Raw genomic sequence first — 17,761 nt, forward strand, 5'->3', positions numbered from 1 at the left:
GCTACCTTTATCTACAGGATTTCCATCTCTCCCATCTCTCTTCCCATCTCTCCTCTCCTTCATCCTTCATTGGGGCGGCAGGGTAGCCTAGTGGTTAGAGCGTTGGACTAGTAACCGGAAGGTTGCAAGTTCATATCCCCGAGCTGACAAGGTATCTATCGTTCTACCCACTGTTCTTAGGCCATCATTGAAAATAAGAATTTGTTCTTAACCGACTTGCCTTAAATAAAGGTAAAATAAGAAATAAAAAAATTACTTTCTCAAGCATACAGAGAGAGGGGCTGTCAACAGTTGAATAAAATATGTTTTGTTGTGAAAACATGTATGTTCCAGAACAGATTTCACTTGGTTTCCCAAATTAAGTAGCTTCCATTGTTTACAGAGTTTGGGCGGAATATCATCTGTCGCGCAGCGAGATCATGTTCCTCGAACAGCGGTTGATGAGTGGAGTGCGAACAGGCGGGAAAGTAAAAAAAAAAATGGGCCATTCTTAATCGAAACTAATTTAGCGTTTTAGTAAAGACAATATTAAATTGAGAATAGTCTGATGGGTGATAATATGACCGCTGGAGAGAGAGCAGCTTGTGCAGCCTGAGGCAAGGAACAGGCCGCAAGCTTTTTTTGCGACTTTCACAAATCATCAATAGCCTATAGTCGTATCATGCAGCCCATATATGTTTTGAATTCGAAGTCGTTTCTAAGGTTTGTCTCATTACAAACTAAAGTTGCAAAATAAATCTAAATCTAGCATATTGGACCTGTTTCAAATGTTCACTTTTATTGTCATGTTGTGTCTTGTCTCTGTCCTTTCCCTTCACCCTGTCTCCCTCTGCTGGTCGTATTAGGTTACCTTTCTCCCCCGCTTTCCCCCAGCTGTTCCTTGTCTCCTCTAACTACCCATTCACCCCGTTTCCCACCTGTTCCCTTTTTCCCTCTGATTAGGTCCCTATATCTCTCTCTGTTTCTGTTCCTGTCCTTGTCGGATTCTTGTTTGTGTTTCATGCCTGAGCCAGACTATCGTCATGTTTGCTGTAACCTTGTCCTGTCCTGTCGGAATCTGCCGGTCTATCTGAGCCTACCTATGTTTTGTTATTAAAGAAGCTCTGTTTAAGTTAGTTCGCTTTTGGGTCCTCATTCACTCACCATAACAGAAGAATCCGACCAAGAATGGACCCAGCGACTTCGGATCCTCTCCACTCAGCCGTCGGGATCCAGGGAGCGATGCTAGGCAGACACGAGCAGGAAGTGTCTGCTGCTCGACATGCCGTTGAGACCCTGGCCACCCAAGTCTCCAACCTCACAGAACAGGTTCACCATCTCCGCCTCGATCCACCGGCCACTTCCAGGGCTTTCGAATCTCCGGAGCCCAGAATCAATAACCCGCCGTGTTACTCTGGGGAGCCCACTGAATGCCGCTCGTTCCTCACCCAGTGTGATATTGTGTTTTCTCTCCAGCCCAACACTTACTCCAGGAGCACTGCTCGTGTCGCCTACGTCATATCTCTCCTTATTGGACGGGCTCGTGAGTGGGGCACGGCAATCTGGGAGGCAAGGGCTGAGTGTACTAACCAGTATCAGGACTTTAAGGAGGAGATGATACGGGTTTTTGATCGATCTGTTTTTGGGGAGGAGGCTTCCAGGGCCCTGTCTTCCCTATGTCAAGGTAATCGATCCATAACAGACTACTCTATTGAGTTTCGCACTCTTGCTGCCTCCAGTGGCTGGAACGAGCCGGCTTTGCTCGCTCGTTTTCTGGAGGGTCTCCGCGCAGAGGTAAAGGATGAGATTCTCTCCCGGGAGGTCCCTTCCAGCGTGGATTCCCTGATTGAACTCGCTATTCGCATTGAGCGACGGGTTGATCTGCGTCACCGAGCTCGTGGAAAGGAGCTCGCGTTCTCCGTTGCCCCCCTCTCCGCATCACTACCATCTTCCTCTGCCGGCTCGGGAGCTGAGCCTATGCAGCTGGGAGGTATCCGCATCTCGACTAAGGAGAGGGAACGGAGAATCACCAACCGCCTCTGTCTCTATTGCGGTTCTGCTGGTCATTTTGTCACTTCATGTCCAGTAAAAGCCAGAGCTCATCAGTAAGCGGAGGGCTACTGGTGAGCGCTACTACTCCTGTCTCTCCTTCAAGATCCTGCACTACCTTGTCGGTCCATCTACGCTGGACCGGTTCGTCAGCTTCCTGCAGTGCCTTAATAGACTCTGGGGCGGAGGGCTGTTTTATGGACGAGACCTGGGCTCGGGAACATGACATTCCTCTCAGACAGTTAAGGGAGTCCACGGCCTTGTTCGCCCTGGATGGTAGTCCTCTCCCCAGGATTCAGCGTGAGACGCTACCTTTAACCCTCACTGTTTCTGGTAATCATAGCGAAACCATTTCTTTTTTGATTTTTCGTTCACCTTTTACACCTGTTGTTTTGGGCCATCCCTGGCTAGTTTGTCATAATCCTTCCATTAATTGGTCTAGTAATTCTATCCTCTCCTGGAACGTCTCTTGTCATGTGAAATGTTTAATGTCTGCTATCCCTCCTGTTTCCTCTGTCTCTTCTTCACAGGAGGAGCCTGGTGATTTGACAGGGGTGCCGGAGGAATATCACGATCTGCGCACGGTGTTCAGTCGGTCCAGGGCCACCTCTCTTCCTCCACACCGGTCGTATGATTGTAGTATTGATCTCCTTCCGGGAACCACTCCCCCCCGGGGTAGACTATACTCTCTGTCGGCTCCCGAACGTAAGGCTCTCGAGGATTATTTGTCTGTAGCTCTTGACGCCGGTACCATAGTCCCCTCCTCCTCTCCCGCCGGAGCGGGGTTTTTTTTTGTCAAGAAGAAGGACGGGTCTCTGCGCCCCTGCATAGATTATCGAGGGCTGAATGACATAACAGTTAAGAATCGTTATCCGCTTCCTCTTATGTCTTCAGCCTTCGAGATCCTGCAGGGAGCCAGGTTTTTCACTAAGTTGGACCTTCGTAACGCTTACCATCTCGTGCGCATCAGGGAGGGGGACGAGTGGAAGACGGCGTTTAACACTCCGTTAGGGCACTTTGAATACCGGGTTCTTCCTTTCGGCCTCGCTAACGCTCCAGCTGTCTTTCAGGCATTAGTCAATGATGTCCTGAGAGACATGCTGAACATCTTTGTTTTCGTTTACCTTGACGATATCCTGATTTTTTCACCGTCACTCCAGATTCATGTTCAGCACGTTCGACGTGTCCTCCAGCGCCTTTTAGAGAATTGTCTTTTTGTGAAGGCTGAGAAGTGCACTTTTCATGCCTCCTCCGTCACATTTCTCGGTTCTGTTATTTCCGCTGAAGGCATTAAGATGGATCCCGCTAAAGTCCAAGCTGTCATTGATTGGCCCGTCCCTAAGTCACGCGTCGAGCTGCAGCGCTTTCTCGGCTTCGCGAACTTCTATCGTCGTTTCATCCGTAATTTCGGTCAGGTGGCCGCTCCTCTCACAGCCCTTACTTCTGTCAAGACGTGCTTTAAGTGGTCCGTTTCCGCCCAGGGAGCTTTTGATCTCCTCAAGAATCGTTTTACATCCGCTCCTATCCTTGTTACACCTGACGTCTCTAGACAGTTCGTTGTCGAGGTTGACGCGTCAGAGGTGGGCGTGGGAGCCATTCTTTCTCAGCGCTCCCTCTCTGACGACAAGGTCCACCCATGCGCGTATTTTTCTCATCGCCTGTCGCCGTCGGAACGTAACTATGATGTGGGTAACCGCGAACTGCTCGCCATCCGGTTAGCCCTAGGCGAATGGCGACAGTGGTTGGAGGGGGCGACCGTTCCTTTTGTCGTTTGGACTGACCATAGGAACCTTGAGTACATCCGTTCTGCCAAACGACTTAATGCGCGTCAGGCGCGTTGGGCGCTGTTTTTCGCTCGTTTCGAGTTCGTGATTTCTTATCGTCCGGGCTCTAAGAACACCAAGCCTGATGCTTTGTCTCGTCTCTTCAGTTCTTCAGTAGCCTCCACTGACCCCGAGGGGATTCTCCCTGAGGGGCGTGTTGTCGGGTTGACTGTCTGGGGAATTGAGAGGCAGGTAAAACAAGCGCTCACTCACACTCCGTCGCCGCGCGCTTGTCCTAGGAACCTTCTTTTCGTTCCCGTTCCTACTCGTCTGGCCGTTCTTCAGTGGGCTCACTCTGCCAAGTTAGCCGGCCACCCTGGCGTTCGGGGTACGCTTGCTTCCATTCGCCAGCGTTTTTGGTGGCCCACCCGGGAGCATGACACGCGTCGTTTCGTGGCTGCTTGTTCGGTCTGCGCGCAGACTAAGTCCGGTAACTCTCCTCCTGCCGGCCGTCTCAGGCCGCTTCCTATTCCCTCTCGACCGTGGTCTCACATCGCCTTAGATTTTGTCACCGGACTGCCTTCGTCAGCGGGGAAGACTGTTATTCTTACGGTTGTCGATAGGTTCTCTAAGGCGGCCCATTTCATTCCCCTTGCTAAGCTTCCTTCTGCTAAAGAGACGGCACAAATCATCATCGAGAATGTTTTCAGAATTCATGGCCTTCCGTCAGACGTCGTTTCGGACAGAGGTCCGCAATTCACGTCTCAATTTTGGAGGGAGTTTTGCCGTTTGATTGGGGCTTCCGTCAGTCTCTCTTCCGGCTTTCACCCCCAGTCTAACGGTCAAGCAGAACGGGCCAATCAGACTATTGGTCGCATCTTACGCAGTCTTTCTTTTCGCAACCCTGCGTCTTGGTCAGAACAGCTCCCCTGGGCAGAATACGCCCACAACTCGCTTCCTTCGTCTGCGACCGGGCTATCTCCTTTTCAGAGTAGCCTCGGGTACCAGCCTCCGCTGTTCTCATCTCAGTTCGCCGAGTCCAGCGTCCCCTCCGCTCAGGCTTTTGTCCAACGTTGCGAGCGCACCTGGAAGAGGGTCAGGTCTGCACTTTGCCGTTATAGGACGCAGACTGTGAGGGCTGCTAATAAGCGTAGAACTAAGAGTCCTAGATATTGTCGCGGTCAGAGAGTTTGGCTCTCCACTCAGAACCTTCCCCTTAAGACGGCTTCTCGCAAGTTGACCCCGCGGTTCATTGGTCCGTTCCGTATTTCTCGGGTCATTAATCCTGTCGCAGTTCGACTTCTTCTTCCGCGATACCTTCGTCGCGTCCACCCGGTCTTCCACGTCTCCTGCATTAAGCCCGTTCTTCGCGCCCCCGCTCGTCTTCCCCCCCCCCCCCCCATCCTTGTCGAGGGCGCACCCATCTACAGGGTCCGCAGGATTTTGGACATGCGTCCTCGGGGCCGTGGTCACCAGTACCTTGTCGATTGGGAGGGGTACGGTCCTGAGGAGAGGAGTTGGGTTCCCTCTCGGGACGTGCTGGACCGTGCGCTGATCGAGGATTTCCTCCGTTGCCGCCAGGTTTCCTCCTCGAGTGCGCCAGGAGGCGCTCGGTGAGTGGGGGGGTACTGTCATGTTGTGTCTTGTCTCTGTCCTTTCCCTTCACCCTGTCTCCCTCTGCTGGTCGTATTAGGTTACCTTTCTCCCCCGCTTTCCCCCAGCTGTTCCTTGTCTCCTCTAACTACCCATTCACCCCGTTTCCCACCTGTTCCCTTTTTCCCTCTGATTAGGTCCCTATATCTCTCTCTGTTTCTGTTCCTGTCCTTGTCGGATTCTTGTTTGTGTTTCATGCCTGAGCCAGACTATCGTCATGTTTGCTGTAACCTTGTCCTGTCCTGTCGGAATCTGCCGGTCTATCTGAGCCTACCTATGTTTTGTTATTAAAGAAGCTCTGTTTAAGTTAGTTCGCTTTTGGGTCCTCATTCACTCACCATAACATTTATGCTCAACATAGCCTTCATATGCGCACTAGCTCCGGATTGTGAAAAATATCCGTTCTGTTTTATTCAGCTAAGTTCAATTATATTCTTCTTACTAGCAAATGATATAATATAAAATAATGACACGGGACTTAGAAGCCTATCTTGTCTGCTAAATGAACAAACCTACAGTTATAAGCCGACTCATATTCTGTTCATATTAAATACATTTTCTTCATATAATAATGTTTCTTTAGACCTGACTAAAATAAATCATATATTTATTATTATGGTGTATATTAGCAGTTTGTATGAGTGGAGGCCTGGAGATGCTGAACGTGTTTATGTTCATTAACGGTCAATTACCATGAGACCGGCAGTCTTAAGCATGCCAATAACCTGCTGACAACATTCCAAGAGCGCCACAGCCCTAGGCATGTGAATATGCATGAATATACGCACATGTGTATGTGTCTGTCTCACTGGCCGGCAACCCCTCTCTTGGTAGTGTGGTGAGGAAAATGACAATGCAAGGGGTAGTTTCCCGGCTCTCTGCGATGTGGAGCGGAATGCTAAACAGGAGGATTCTTCACAGAGAGCACCCTCTCTGAGCTTTTCCCTTTGATCAATTTCACACAAAACACCCATTTATCGGAGCAGGGGGCTTTCACCACCACGCACAGATCGAAGCCACTGCGCAGCGAACCCAGCAGCCGCAGAAATCAAATCTGCATTCAGAAATTATATTTAGATGTGATTCGTTTGGTTTGGTGGATTTCACAAGGCAGGCTAAATGAAGCGCTCTACCCTTCAGTCAGTTGTGTGTGAGGGGGTTTTATGTGTATGTGTGTATTAACGCGTGCAAGCATGTGTGAGTGCACCCTATGCGCTGAGTGTGTGTGAGTGTGTGTGCGCGCGTGTGCCTCCATGTGTCGTTGTGATTCATAGTGCACGGTCTGTTTCACACAGGACCGCTAATGGTATATCTAACTGCAGGATGCAGAGAGCCTGTTTCCCCCCTGAAACGTGGGCAGGTAACAGATGCGGGGAAAATAATGTATGTGTGTGTGTGTGTGTGTGCGTGTGTATTTATTCTCGTGTCAGTGTGAACTGTACATGTGAACATTCATGTAGCTGCTAAATCTGACCGGGCCAGATGGGTCCGCCCATGCAGGGGTGCTATAAAATGATAATACCAATCCCCTACCAACACGGTTAGGCTCCAGAGAATTTACGATACCTGTTTGTTAAAGAATGCTAGGAGGTAGAGGGAGTTACATAAAATGATTAAAGGATACGTTGGCTACCTTGCTGTTGGAGCATATTGTAACTAAGTGCAGGCCACATGCCACTTGAGTCATCTTAATTTATTATGGTGAACATTTATATTCTAGTGGTCTGGTTTGGCTCCTATACAGTAGAGCAGTGGTATTCAAACTTTTTCATTTCGATTTTTACATCAACAATTAACCTTCAATTCATTACATTTTCATCTCTTATCGAAATGAAAAGTAACCAATAAATACATTAACTCAAGAAAGTTGTCTTTTTCTAATTATCTTTCTCAAAAACGTTTGCATATTGTCCCATACAATAATCGGTCCTATTTTTTGAATCCCACTGCAGTAGAGGAATATTATCCACGTCAAAGCCCACGTGTCACCATCTTTATCGCTGTGTGTATGTGTGTGTAATCACTCCCTTGTGTACCTTATCTTTCTGTGTGTGTGTGTGTGCGTCCGGTACAGTGTATGTACTATGTCTAATAGAACACTGACTGTGGCTGTCAGTGTCAGCAGTTTAGAGTTGGCCCTCGGGTGCCCCTGCCTGCTCGGGATGCTTGCCTGATCAAGTGACGCCTTAAGAGAAGGTCACCGTCGACGTCACCTGCTCCGCTGGTACCAGTAGCACCAGAATGCATCCCTAATGGGACCCTGTTATACAACCCCACTACACAGCAGCACTCGACAGGTGTGCTTTAAATGGGTCATGTTGGACAAGGAAGCTTGATGACGCTGAACTGTAAGGAGTAGTAAGAGTTAATGTTCGGGGTTGAAATTCAACCCTGCTTTTTCTTTTTTTCCCCTTTTTTTTTTACTGTTACAGTGTGTACTGTAGTGGATGAGCTGTCAAGACAAAACGTGAAGAGCCTATTGAAACTGGCTCTGTTTGGGCCTCTGTGTGTGTGCTACGAACTGAAGAATCGATAGCAGTGAAAGTCCTAGTAATGGCAGTGAAATGAGAGAGAGAGAGAGAGAGAGAGAGAGAGAGAAAATAAAAAACACACACACCATTAGCCTACTGCAGGAACCTACCCAGCTGTGAACAACAGAGAGAGAGAGACGTTCAAAGAACAGGAGACCCAGCTATACAGTATGACAGCACAACGCGCGGCTAGCTACGACTAGCGCTTTCCTTTCACACATCAGCTTTAATTGGTGACCCCTGAATCTAACCTCCTGTATTAGCCAGCTGAAGAGAAGGGGGAGGCTAGCACGGTCAGAGTCATTAACTTCTTACGCAACACTGATGAATGACCTCCGGGAAACGGCCGGAGCAGCTCTGTAAACATTGAGAAAAAGGTGTTGCGTTGGAGGAAAGTGTGTTTTTCACGTCGTCTTTGCTGAGTAATTATGAGACGCCTGCGTTATTGTAGCGAGGTGTGGCGCGGCGTTAGCATCAGTCCGGACGTCTATGAGTCTATTCTGTGGTCGTGTTCTGCTCCTCGGACAGCTCACAAAGAGCTGCTCTGCCCATGCACGGACTCACCCGGTTAATGGGTGAATGTACAAAGCATGACAGGTTCACAGGCCTAAAGCAGCTTGATTCTCTCTCCTCTGCCTCTCTGGCTCTCCTGCTGTCCACAGATGAGAGAGGGGGAGGGAGCTCAGAAATGGCTGCGAGTCTTTCTTACAGCCCCAGTGCTGTTTCATGCTCATTTCCTCGAGCACTTTGAGTGAATCAGGGTAAAAGCTTTAGGTTTAGAATGAGTCACCCCCCACCCCCTTACCTGAGCAGTGTGACCGCTTGATAGTAGGTTGGGCGGCAGCCGCCTTTGTGAGCTGCTTTAGCTTGATGCGCTCCTCTGTATGTGTAATAACACACCCACTACTGGTAATAGATTGAATAAACCCAGGTGTCCTTTTGAAGAGATCCCCCCGCGTACCACATTTGCGTCCCTCTTCTTCTGCAGCATCTGGAGACAGAGGGAATGCTAGACAATCCCTGATCTTTGTAGCAGAAAGCTAAACCTCTCAAAACCTGCTAGGTGAGTGTGTGTGTGTGTGCGTGCGCGCGTGCGCGCGCGTGTGTTTGCACGTGTGTATGTGTGTTTTTGCACGTGTACTGTGTGCGTACACGAGTGTAAGTTTTGTGTTCAACACTGTCCGGAACTGCGCTGGAAAGTTCAACACAAAGGGAAACAAGGAAGAGAAATCAGTTGACTGTTACAAGGCGATAACAGTTTTAAGGCTTCTGTTATGTACCCTGCTTCTTCTCCGACAGGCTTGGTTGTGGCTAGATTTTCACAGCAGTCGGAAACAAATACCGCCTGCCTCAGAGCAGTGAGTAACCTCACACTCTACATTACGCTTTACTTATTTACTTTCCGGCAAACATTTCTATTGGAAGACATGTTTGGAGGGCCACAAAACAATCACCAGCTTGACCACACTTTCTTTTTCAGGGGGTAGATCAGCTTCCCCCTTCCCCTAACTGGAGTAAACTAATAAACAACAACACTTGGGCTTCTACTTCCAGCTTATAAATACTATATAATACTATATGTTCTAAGGCCAGTTTGATTGCTTCTTTAACCAGCACAACAGATTCAGCTGTGCTTAACATAATTGCAAAAGGGTTTTCTAATGATGAATTAGCCTTTTAAATGGATAAACTTGGATTCGCTAACACAACGTGCCATTGGAACACAGGAGTGATGGTTGCTGATAATGGGCCTCTGTACCCCTATGTAGATGTTCCATAAAAAATGTGTTGTTTCCAGCTACAATAGTCATTTACAACATTAACAATGTCTACACTGTGTTTATGATCGATTAGATGTTATTTTAATTGGAATTTTCTTTCAAAAACAAGGACATTTCTAAGTGACGCCAAACTTTTGAACGGTAGTGTACATTTTACGGACACAATCTTTTTTTACGATAGTTATATTTAGTTTGTTTTTAGTCCTGGCCTTCTTCTACCCTCAACCTCTCCCATCCATTTCTGATGTCCATCCAGTTAGATTTCTATTTGACATATATTTTTAACTGTGCTATTTCACAAAAGTCCTGAACCTAAATACATTTTACACACACAGTGTATTTTACATGTGTTATCTTGTTATCAGTCCCACCCTCCAGCTCCATTCAAACCCTCCCGTCTATCCGCTGTGCAATCTGGTTTCCGAGCCGGTCACGGGTGCACCTCAGCCACACTCAAGGTACTAAACGATATCATAACCGCCATCGATAAAAGACAGTACTGTGCAGCCGTCTTCATCGACCTTGCCAAGGCTTTCGACTCTGTCAATCACCATATTCTTATCGGCAGACTCAGTAGCCTCGGTTTTTCGGATGACTGCCTTGCCTGGTTCACCAATTACTTTGCAGACAGAGTTCAGTGTGTCAAATCGGAGGGCATGCTGTCCGGTCCTCTGGCAGTCTCTATGGGGGTGCCACAGGGTTCAATTCTCGGGCCGACTCTTTTCTCTGTATACATCAATGATGTTGCTCTTGCTGCGGGCGATTCCCTGATCCACCTCTACGCAGACGACACCATTCTATATACTTTCGGCCCGTCATTGGACACTGTGCTATCTAACCTCCAAACAAGCTTCAATGCCATACAACACTCCTTCCGTGGAATCAGACTGCTCTTAAACGCTAGTAAAACCAAATGCATGCTTTTCAACCGATCGCTGCCTGCACCCGCATGCCCGCCTAGCATCACCACCCTGGATGGTTCCGACCTAGAATATGTGGACATCTATAAGTACCTAGGTGTCTGGCTAGACTGCAAACTCTCCTTCCAGACTCATATCAAACATCTCCAATCGAAAATCAAATCAAGAGTCGGCTTTCTATTCCGCAACAAAGCCTCCTTCACTCACGCCGCCAAGCTTACCCTAGTAAAACTGACTATCCTACCGATCTTCGGCGATGTCATCTACAAAATGGCTTCCAACACTCTACTCAGCAAACTGGATGCAGTCTATCACAGTGCCATCCGTTTTGTCACTAAAGCACCTTATACCACCCACCACTGCGACTTGTATGCTCTAGTCGGCTGGCCCTCGCTACATATTCGTCGCCAGACCCACTGGCTCCAGGTCATCTACAAGTCCATGCTAGGTAAAGCTCCGCCTTATCTCAGCTCACTGGTCACGATGGCAACACCCATCCGTAGCACGCGCTCCAGCAGGTGTATCTCACTGATCATCCCTAAAGCCAACACCTCATTTGGCCGCCTTTCGTTCCAGTACTCTGCTGCCTGTGACTGGAACGAATTGCAAAAATCGCTGAAGTTGGAGACTTTTATCTCCCTCACCAACTTCAAACATCAGCTATCTGAGCAGCTAACCGATCGCTGCAGCTGTACATAGTCTATTGGTAAATAGCCCACCCATTTTCACCTACCTCATCCCCATACTGTTTTTATTTATTTATTTTTCTGCTCTTTTGCACACCAATATCTCTACCTGTACATGACCATCTGATCATTTATCACTCCAGTGTTAATCTGCAAAATTGTAATTATTCGCCTACCTCATGCCTTTTGCACACATTGTATATAGACTCCCCCTTTGTTTTCTACTGTGTTATTGACTTGTTAATTGTTTACTCCATGTGTAACTCTGTGTTGTCTGCTCATACTGCTATGCTTTATCTTGGCCAGGTCACAGTTGCAAATGAGAACTTGTTCTCAACTAGCCTACCTGGTTAAATAAAGGTGAAATAAAAAAAATAAAAAAAATAAAAAATATATATCTCTTAACACCATTCATATTGGATCTCTATTTGCCATATATTTTTAAACTGTGCTGTGATGCTTCACTACACTTCTGAACCTTTCTATTCTCACAGTTACTACAGATTGTAAATTAAAGATGAACATTTTTGTTAAAAGTATTATTATATTATTGATCGATTGACTGTGACTTTTCAAATCACCCAGTATTGCTATCTGCAGAGTTAGTTCTGGGTAAATGTTGCAATTCTTCAGCCATTCCTGGACCTGTGACCAAAAACAAGCTACATATGGACAGTACCAAAATAAATGATCGAATGACTCTGCCTCTTCGCAGCAAAATCTGCAGAGCTGGGAAGATTGTATCCCCCATATATATACCTGTGTGTGTATATATATATAGATATATATAACATTCTATTGGTTGCAAGAATTTTGTATAATCCTTTAAATTCAACAATTCTAAGTTTTGAATCCGGCGTCGTTTTGCATGTCAATTCATAAACCATGTGCATTGGAATCGGTACATCGAAATCTCTTCCCAACTATTTTGCAATCTATATTGCACAGCTGTCATTTTTGGTCCTTAAATGAAACTGGTATATATTTTTATTTATCACAATTTGCTTTAACCAATTTTGGTCTTTAATGCAGGACCGACAGACAAGTTCCTTACTTTTTCCCCCTTCCACTTGCCGCTTCTATTTTTGTGGTAATGCTGCTATCAGTTGGTTGTAATTTTGGGTAGAGCAGACATTTCCATGTATTTGTGTTAGCTGCATGTGACAACACCACCAGTCCTACTTATTTATGATATAATTTACAAAGATTATACAGTGCCTTGCAAAAGTATTCATCCCCTTGGCATTTTTCCTATTTTGTTGCATTACAATCTGTAATTTAAATGGATTTTTATTTGGATTTCCTGTAATGGGGGGTGAATAGTTATGCACGCTCAAGTTTTATGTTTTTATTGTCTTATTTCTTGTTTGTTTCACAATAAAAAACATATTTCATCTTCAAAGTGGTAGACAGGTTATGTAAATCAAATCTCCCCAAAATCCATTTTAATTCCAGGTTGTAAGGCAACAAAGTAGGAAACATTCTAAGGGGTGAATCCTTTGCTAGCCGCTGAACCTTTTTTTTTTTATTCTCGAAAAATAAAGTTTTTTACAATTAGTATATTTGAGTTTAACCACCAGATTTGTTGTATTATTTGTTCTATCTTTTCTGGTGGATTAAACTGAAAATGCAACCACCTTTCTATGGCTTGTTTAAAAAATAACAATATTTTGGAGATGATTTGGTTTTCAAATAACCGAAAGTGAGTGGTTGGAATCTGAATAATGGGAAAAAAGGCCATTCTTGAACATGGGGTGAGACATTCTTCTAATTTGCGATAAAGCAGTTCAGATTTAATTATAATTTTTGTATGACTGATGCCTTTAGTGAGAGGTCTAATGCTTTAATATTTAATCATTTCTGCAATCCGAATTCATATTAATTATATAAATAGGCCCATTTAATTTTGTCTGGCTTGCCATTCCCCCTCCAAATATTTTTTGCTCAGATAATTTAAAATCAGCCGGGCTAGACAATCTGGACCCTTTTTTTCTAAAATTATCTGCCGAAATAGTTGCCACCCCTATTACTAGCCTATTCAACCTCTCTTTCGTGTCGTCTGAGATTCCCAAAGATTGGAAAGCAGCTGCGGTCATCCCCCTCTTCAAAGGGGGGGACACTCTTGACCCAAACTGCTACAGACCTATATCTATCCTACCATGCCTTTCTAAGGTCTTCGAAAGCCAAGTCAACAAACAGATTACCGACCATTTCGAATCTCACCATACCTTCTCTGCTATGCAATCTGGTTTCAGAGCTGGTCATGGGTGCACCTCAGCCACGCTCAAGGTCCTAAACGATATCTTAACCGACATCGATAAGAAACATTACTGTGCAGCCGTATTCATTGATCTGGCCAAGGCTTTCGACTCTGTCAATCACCACATCCTCATCGGCAGACTCAACAGCCTTGATTTCTCAAATGATTGCCTCGCCTGGTTCACCAACTACTTCTCTGATAGAGTTCAGTGTGTCAAATCGGAGGGTCTGTTGTCCGGACCTCTGGCAGTCTCTATGGGTGTGCCACAGGGTTCAATTCTTGGACCGGCTCTCTTCTCTGCATACATCAATGAGGTCGCTCTTGCTGCTGGTGAGTCTCTGATCCACCTCTACGCAGACGACACCATTCTGTGTACTTCCGGCCCTTCTTTGGACACTGTGTTAACAACCCTCCAGGCAAGCTTCAATGCCATACAACTCTCCTTCCGTGGCCTCCAATTGCTCTTAAATACAAGTAAAACTAAATGCATGCTCTTCAACCGATCGCTACCTGCACCTACCCGCCTGTCCAACATCACTACTCTGGACGGCTCTGACTTAGAATACGTGGACAACTACAAATACTTAGGTGTCTGGTTAGACTGTAAACTCTCCTTCCAGACCCATATCAAACATCTCCAATCCAAAGTTAAATCTAGAATTGGCTTCCTATTTTGCAACAAAGCATCCTTCACTCATGCTGCCAAACATACCCTTGTAAAACTGACCATCCTACCAATCCTCGACTTTGGCGATGTCATTTACAAAATAGCCTCCAATACCCTACTCAACAAATTGGATGCAGTCTATCACAGTGCAATCCGTTTTGTCACCAAAGCCCCATATACTACCCACCATTGCGACCTGTACGCTCTCGTTGGCTGGCCCTCGCTTCATACTCGTCGCCAAACCCACTGGCTCCATGTCATCTACAAGACCCTGCTAGGTAAAGTCCCCCCTTATCTCAGCTCGCTGGTCACCATAGCATCTCCCACCTGTAGCACACGCTCCAGCAGGTATATCTCTCTAGTCACCCCCAAAACCAATTCTTTCTTTGGCCGCCTCTCTTTCCAGTTCTCTGCTGCCAATGACTGGAACGAACTACAAAAATCTCTGAAACTGGAAACACTTATCTCCCTCACTAGCTTTAAGCACCAACTGTCAGAGCAGCTCACAGATTACTGCACCTGTACATAGCCCACCTATAATTTAGCCCAAACAACTACCTCTTTCCCAACTGTATTTAATTAATTTATTTATTTTGCTCCTTTGCACCCCATTATTTTTATTTCTACTTTGCACATTCTTCCATTGCAAAACTACCATTCCAGTGTTTTACTTGCTATATTGTATTTACCTTGCCACCATGGCCTTTTTTGCCTTTACCTCCCTTCTCACCTCATTTGCTCACATTGTATATAGACTTGTTTCTACTGTATTATTGACTGTATGTCTGTTTTATTCCATGTGTAACTCTGTGTCGTTGTATCTGTCTGCTTTGCTTTATCTTGGCCAGGTCGCAATTGTAAATGAGAACTTGTTCTCAACTCGCCTACCTGGTTAAATAAAGGTAAAATAAAAAAATAACTAAAAAGCAGATCACTAGGTGTAGGCAAAACCAAATAGGTCAACTGATTTGACCGATGATTTTTCCACAAATATTTTCCTTTCCATGGTAGCAAGATCTTATCTATTTTTGCGAACTTTCTATAAAAATGTGAGATTATTTCTTTCTTTTGGCATATGCATAACGAGTATGTCAACATCCCCGTCAGACCATTTTATTGATGAACTACACAGTAATGCAAAAGTTGTCTTTTTTTTAGAGATCCAAAACGTAATATTGTACACTTATCATAAATTGATTTTAATCCATAGAGGTTAGACAAAGTATTCAGATCCTCTATGAGGCTGTGGGGATTCTAATTGTGGATTCAAAAGAAAACATGAATTATCAGCGTGCAATGATACCTCTAGTTTTAACAGCTAACATTTCGATGGCAAAAATAAATAGATATGCCGATAGTGGACAACCTTGTGTTACTCCTCTTGACAGTTTAAATCTTTCTGAGAAGTAGCCATTATTTTCTATTTTACACCTAGGGCTACTATGCATAACTTTAACCCATTTTATGAGAGATTCTCCAAAATTGAAATATTCCAGGCATTTATATTTAAACTCCAGTCGTACTTTATCAAATGTCATTTTAAAGTCAGCTATGAATACCAGGCCTGGTTTCCCAGAATGTTCTATTGTTTCCGGTACTTGTCTTATATTATCTCTAATGTATAGTCCATGTAAAAAAAACCTTCTGATTAGGATAAATAATATCCGACAATACCTTTTTAATTCTATGCGCTAAGCATTTTGCTAGAACTTTTGCATCACAACACTGAAGTGTAAGAGGCCACCAATTTTTTTAAGTGGACCGGATCTTTATATTTACCACTTGGATACTGTTTCTGTAATAATGATATCAGACCTTCTTGTTGCGTGTCCGTATATCTACCGTTTATATAGGAGTGGTTAAAACATGCTTATAATGGTCCTCTGAATATATATTAAAAAAAAGTTTTCCTGGATTGAAAGGCTTTAATTGCATCAAGAAGTTCCTCCTCTGTAATTTGGCCTTCACATGAGTCCTTCTGTACAGCTGTTAATTGTACATTATTAATAGGAAAAAAATCATACAATTAGCTTCGGTTAGTGGAGATGCAGAAGACATATGCTTAAAGTACTTTACTTCCTCTTTTAAAAATATTGTTTGGTGAATCATAGGTAACAAGTTTCAGTCAATTATTTCTGGTAGCATTCTATGTTGAAGATTTAAAAATAATTTGGTGCATTTTTCCCTCATATTCCATCCAGTAATATATTACACTGGATCTTTCTTGAATAAGTTCCTCCATTTCTTTTTCTGTGCCTCTATGGTGGAGTTTTGATTGCTATCTATCTGTACTGTTAGTCTTTCCATTTTCTTTGTTAATATGGACTCTTTTGACCTAAATTGCTTTTGTTTTATAGATGAGTACTAAATTGCATGGCCTCTAAAGGCACATTTAAAAGTGTCCCATGTATCCACTAATTCCTATATAGAAGTGCATGAGCATGATACGTTGAGGTATGATTTCCTTTACGGTCCATAGAGTTATTTAGATTACTGAATGAAAAGATGATTATTATATTTTTTTAACATGGAGAGTACAGTACGCACAGTGCTTGAGTTAATAATGGATCCTTTGTTAAAAATGTAATTAACATTTGAACCATTTTAGCCTGCATACAGACACATGGCAAACATATTGTTCACATTAGGTGGGACTGATTTTGTTGTTTACTTTAGGTGGGACTGTAAGCGTTTAGGACAAAGTGAGTCATGTCTATGTGTAAGTGGACAGCGCCATGGTGCTAAAACGGTGCTGAAATGGCTCATGGTGCTGAAATGGCACAAGCACGGTAGAAGCTACCGGACAGCCTGCAAAAAAAAAAACGTATGCACTTTAGCCTGCTTTCTATGTGTTGAACCCCTCATTATAGCACTTTGCTCCAGCCGCCTGGTTGGTTTGATGCTCCTGTGGCCTTTGTAGCCTTTTACCTGCTGGGGTAGAGCTTACAGTGAAGAGGGCAAACTGTGATGAGAGCTGCCAGGAGACATTTAACATCATTAGACCAGATGAGACTGTATTAAGTGTACACACGCACGTACTGCCTCCCTAAGTCCGCTCCATGTGAAGGTCACTAGGTGAAGTCTGGCTCGCAGGGCTTTGAGTAGATGTGAATTTGGAGACAGTAACTTCAGATCTAAGGCGTGGGGGTGGATGAGAGAGATTTTGTGACATTCACATGTAGCTGAAAGCAAATGTCTCATACCGACTCAGGCTGTCGCAAAATAGGTCTCTCCCTACAATGAATACTTGTGTCAAACTCCCCATGAATCAACTGAAGCAAATTAAGCAAATGATTGGCCGGAACTACTGTGGTTCTCTTTGATCCAAATTGATGCTTTCCCCAGATCAGAGCAGTTTTTCAGTGTTTTGTTTCGGTCTTAGCCGGAGGTGAGGGACATTTTTTGATAGAATAATAAGATTCAGGCATACTGACCAAACCACCAAATATATTGTTCACAATCTGTAGAAGAG

At 44.8% G+C, this 17,761-nt stretch overlaps 1 protein-coding gene across 2 annotated transcripts in view; it reads left to right on the top strand.

Annotated features, from left to right (window-relative positions):
- LOC110532096 (protein bassoon) overlaps positions 1 to 17,761 on the top strand; it is a 200,593-nt gene that overhangs the window by 38,203 nt on the left and 144,629 nt on the right. The gene's annotated exons all lie outside the window — the stretch shown is intronic.

Source organism: Oncorhynchus mykiss, chromosome 9 (assembly GCF_057628025.1).
Source record: "Oncorhynchus mykiss isolate SJ-2025 chromosome 9, ASM5762802v1, whole genome shotgun sequence".
In the NCBI taxonomy this organism is placed as follows: Eukaryota; Metazoa; Chordata; class Actinopteri; order Salmoniformes; family Salmonidae; genus Oncorhynchus; species Oncorhynchus mykiss.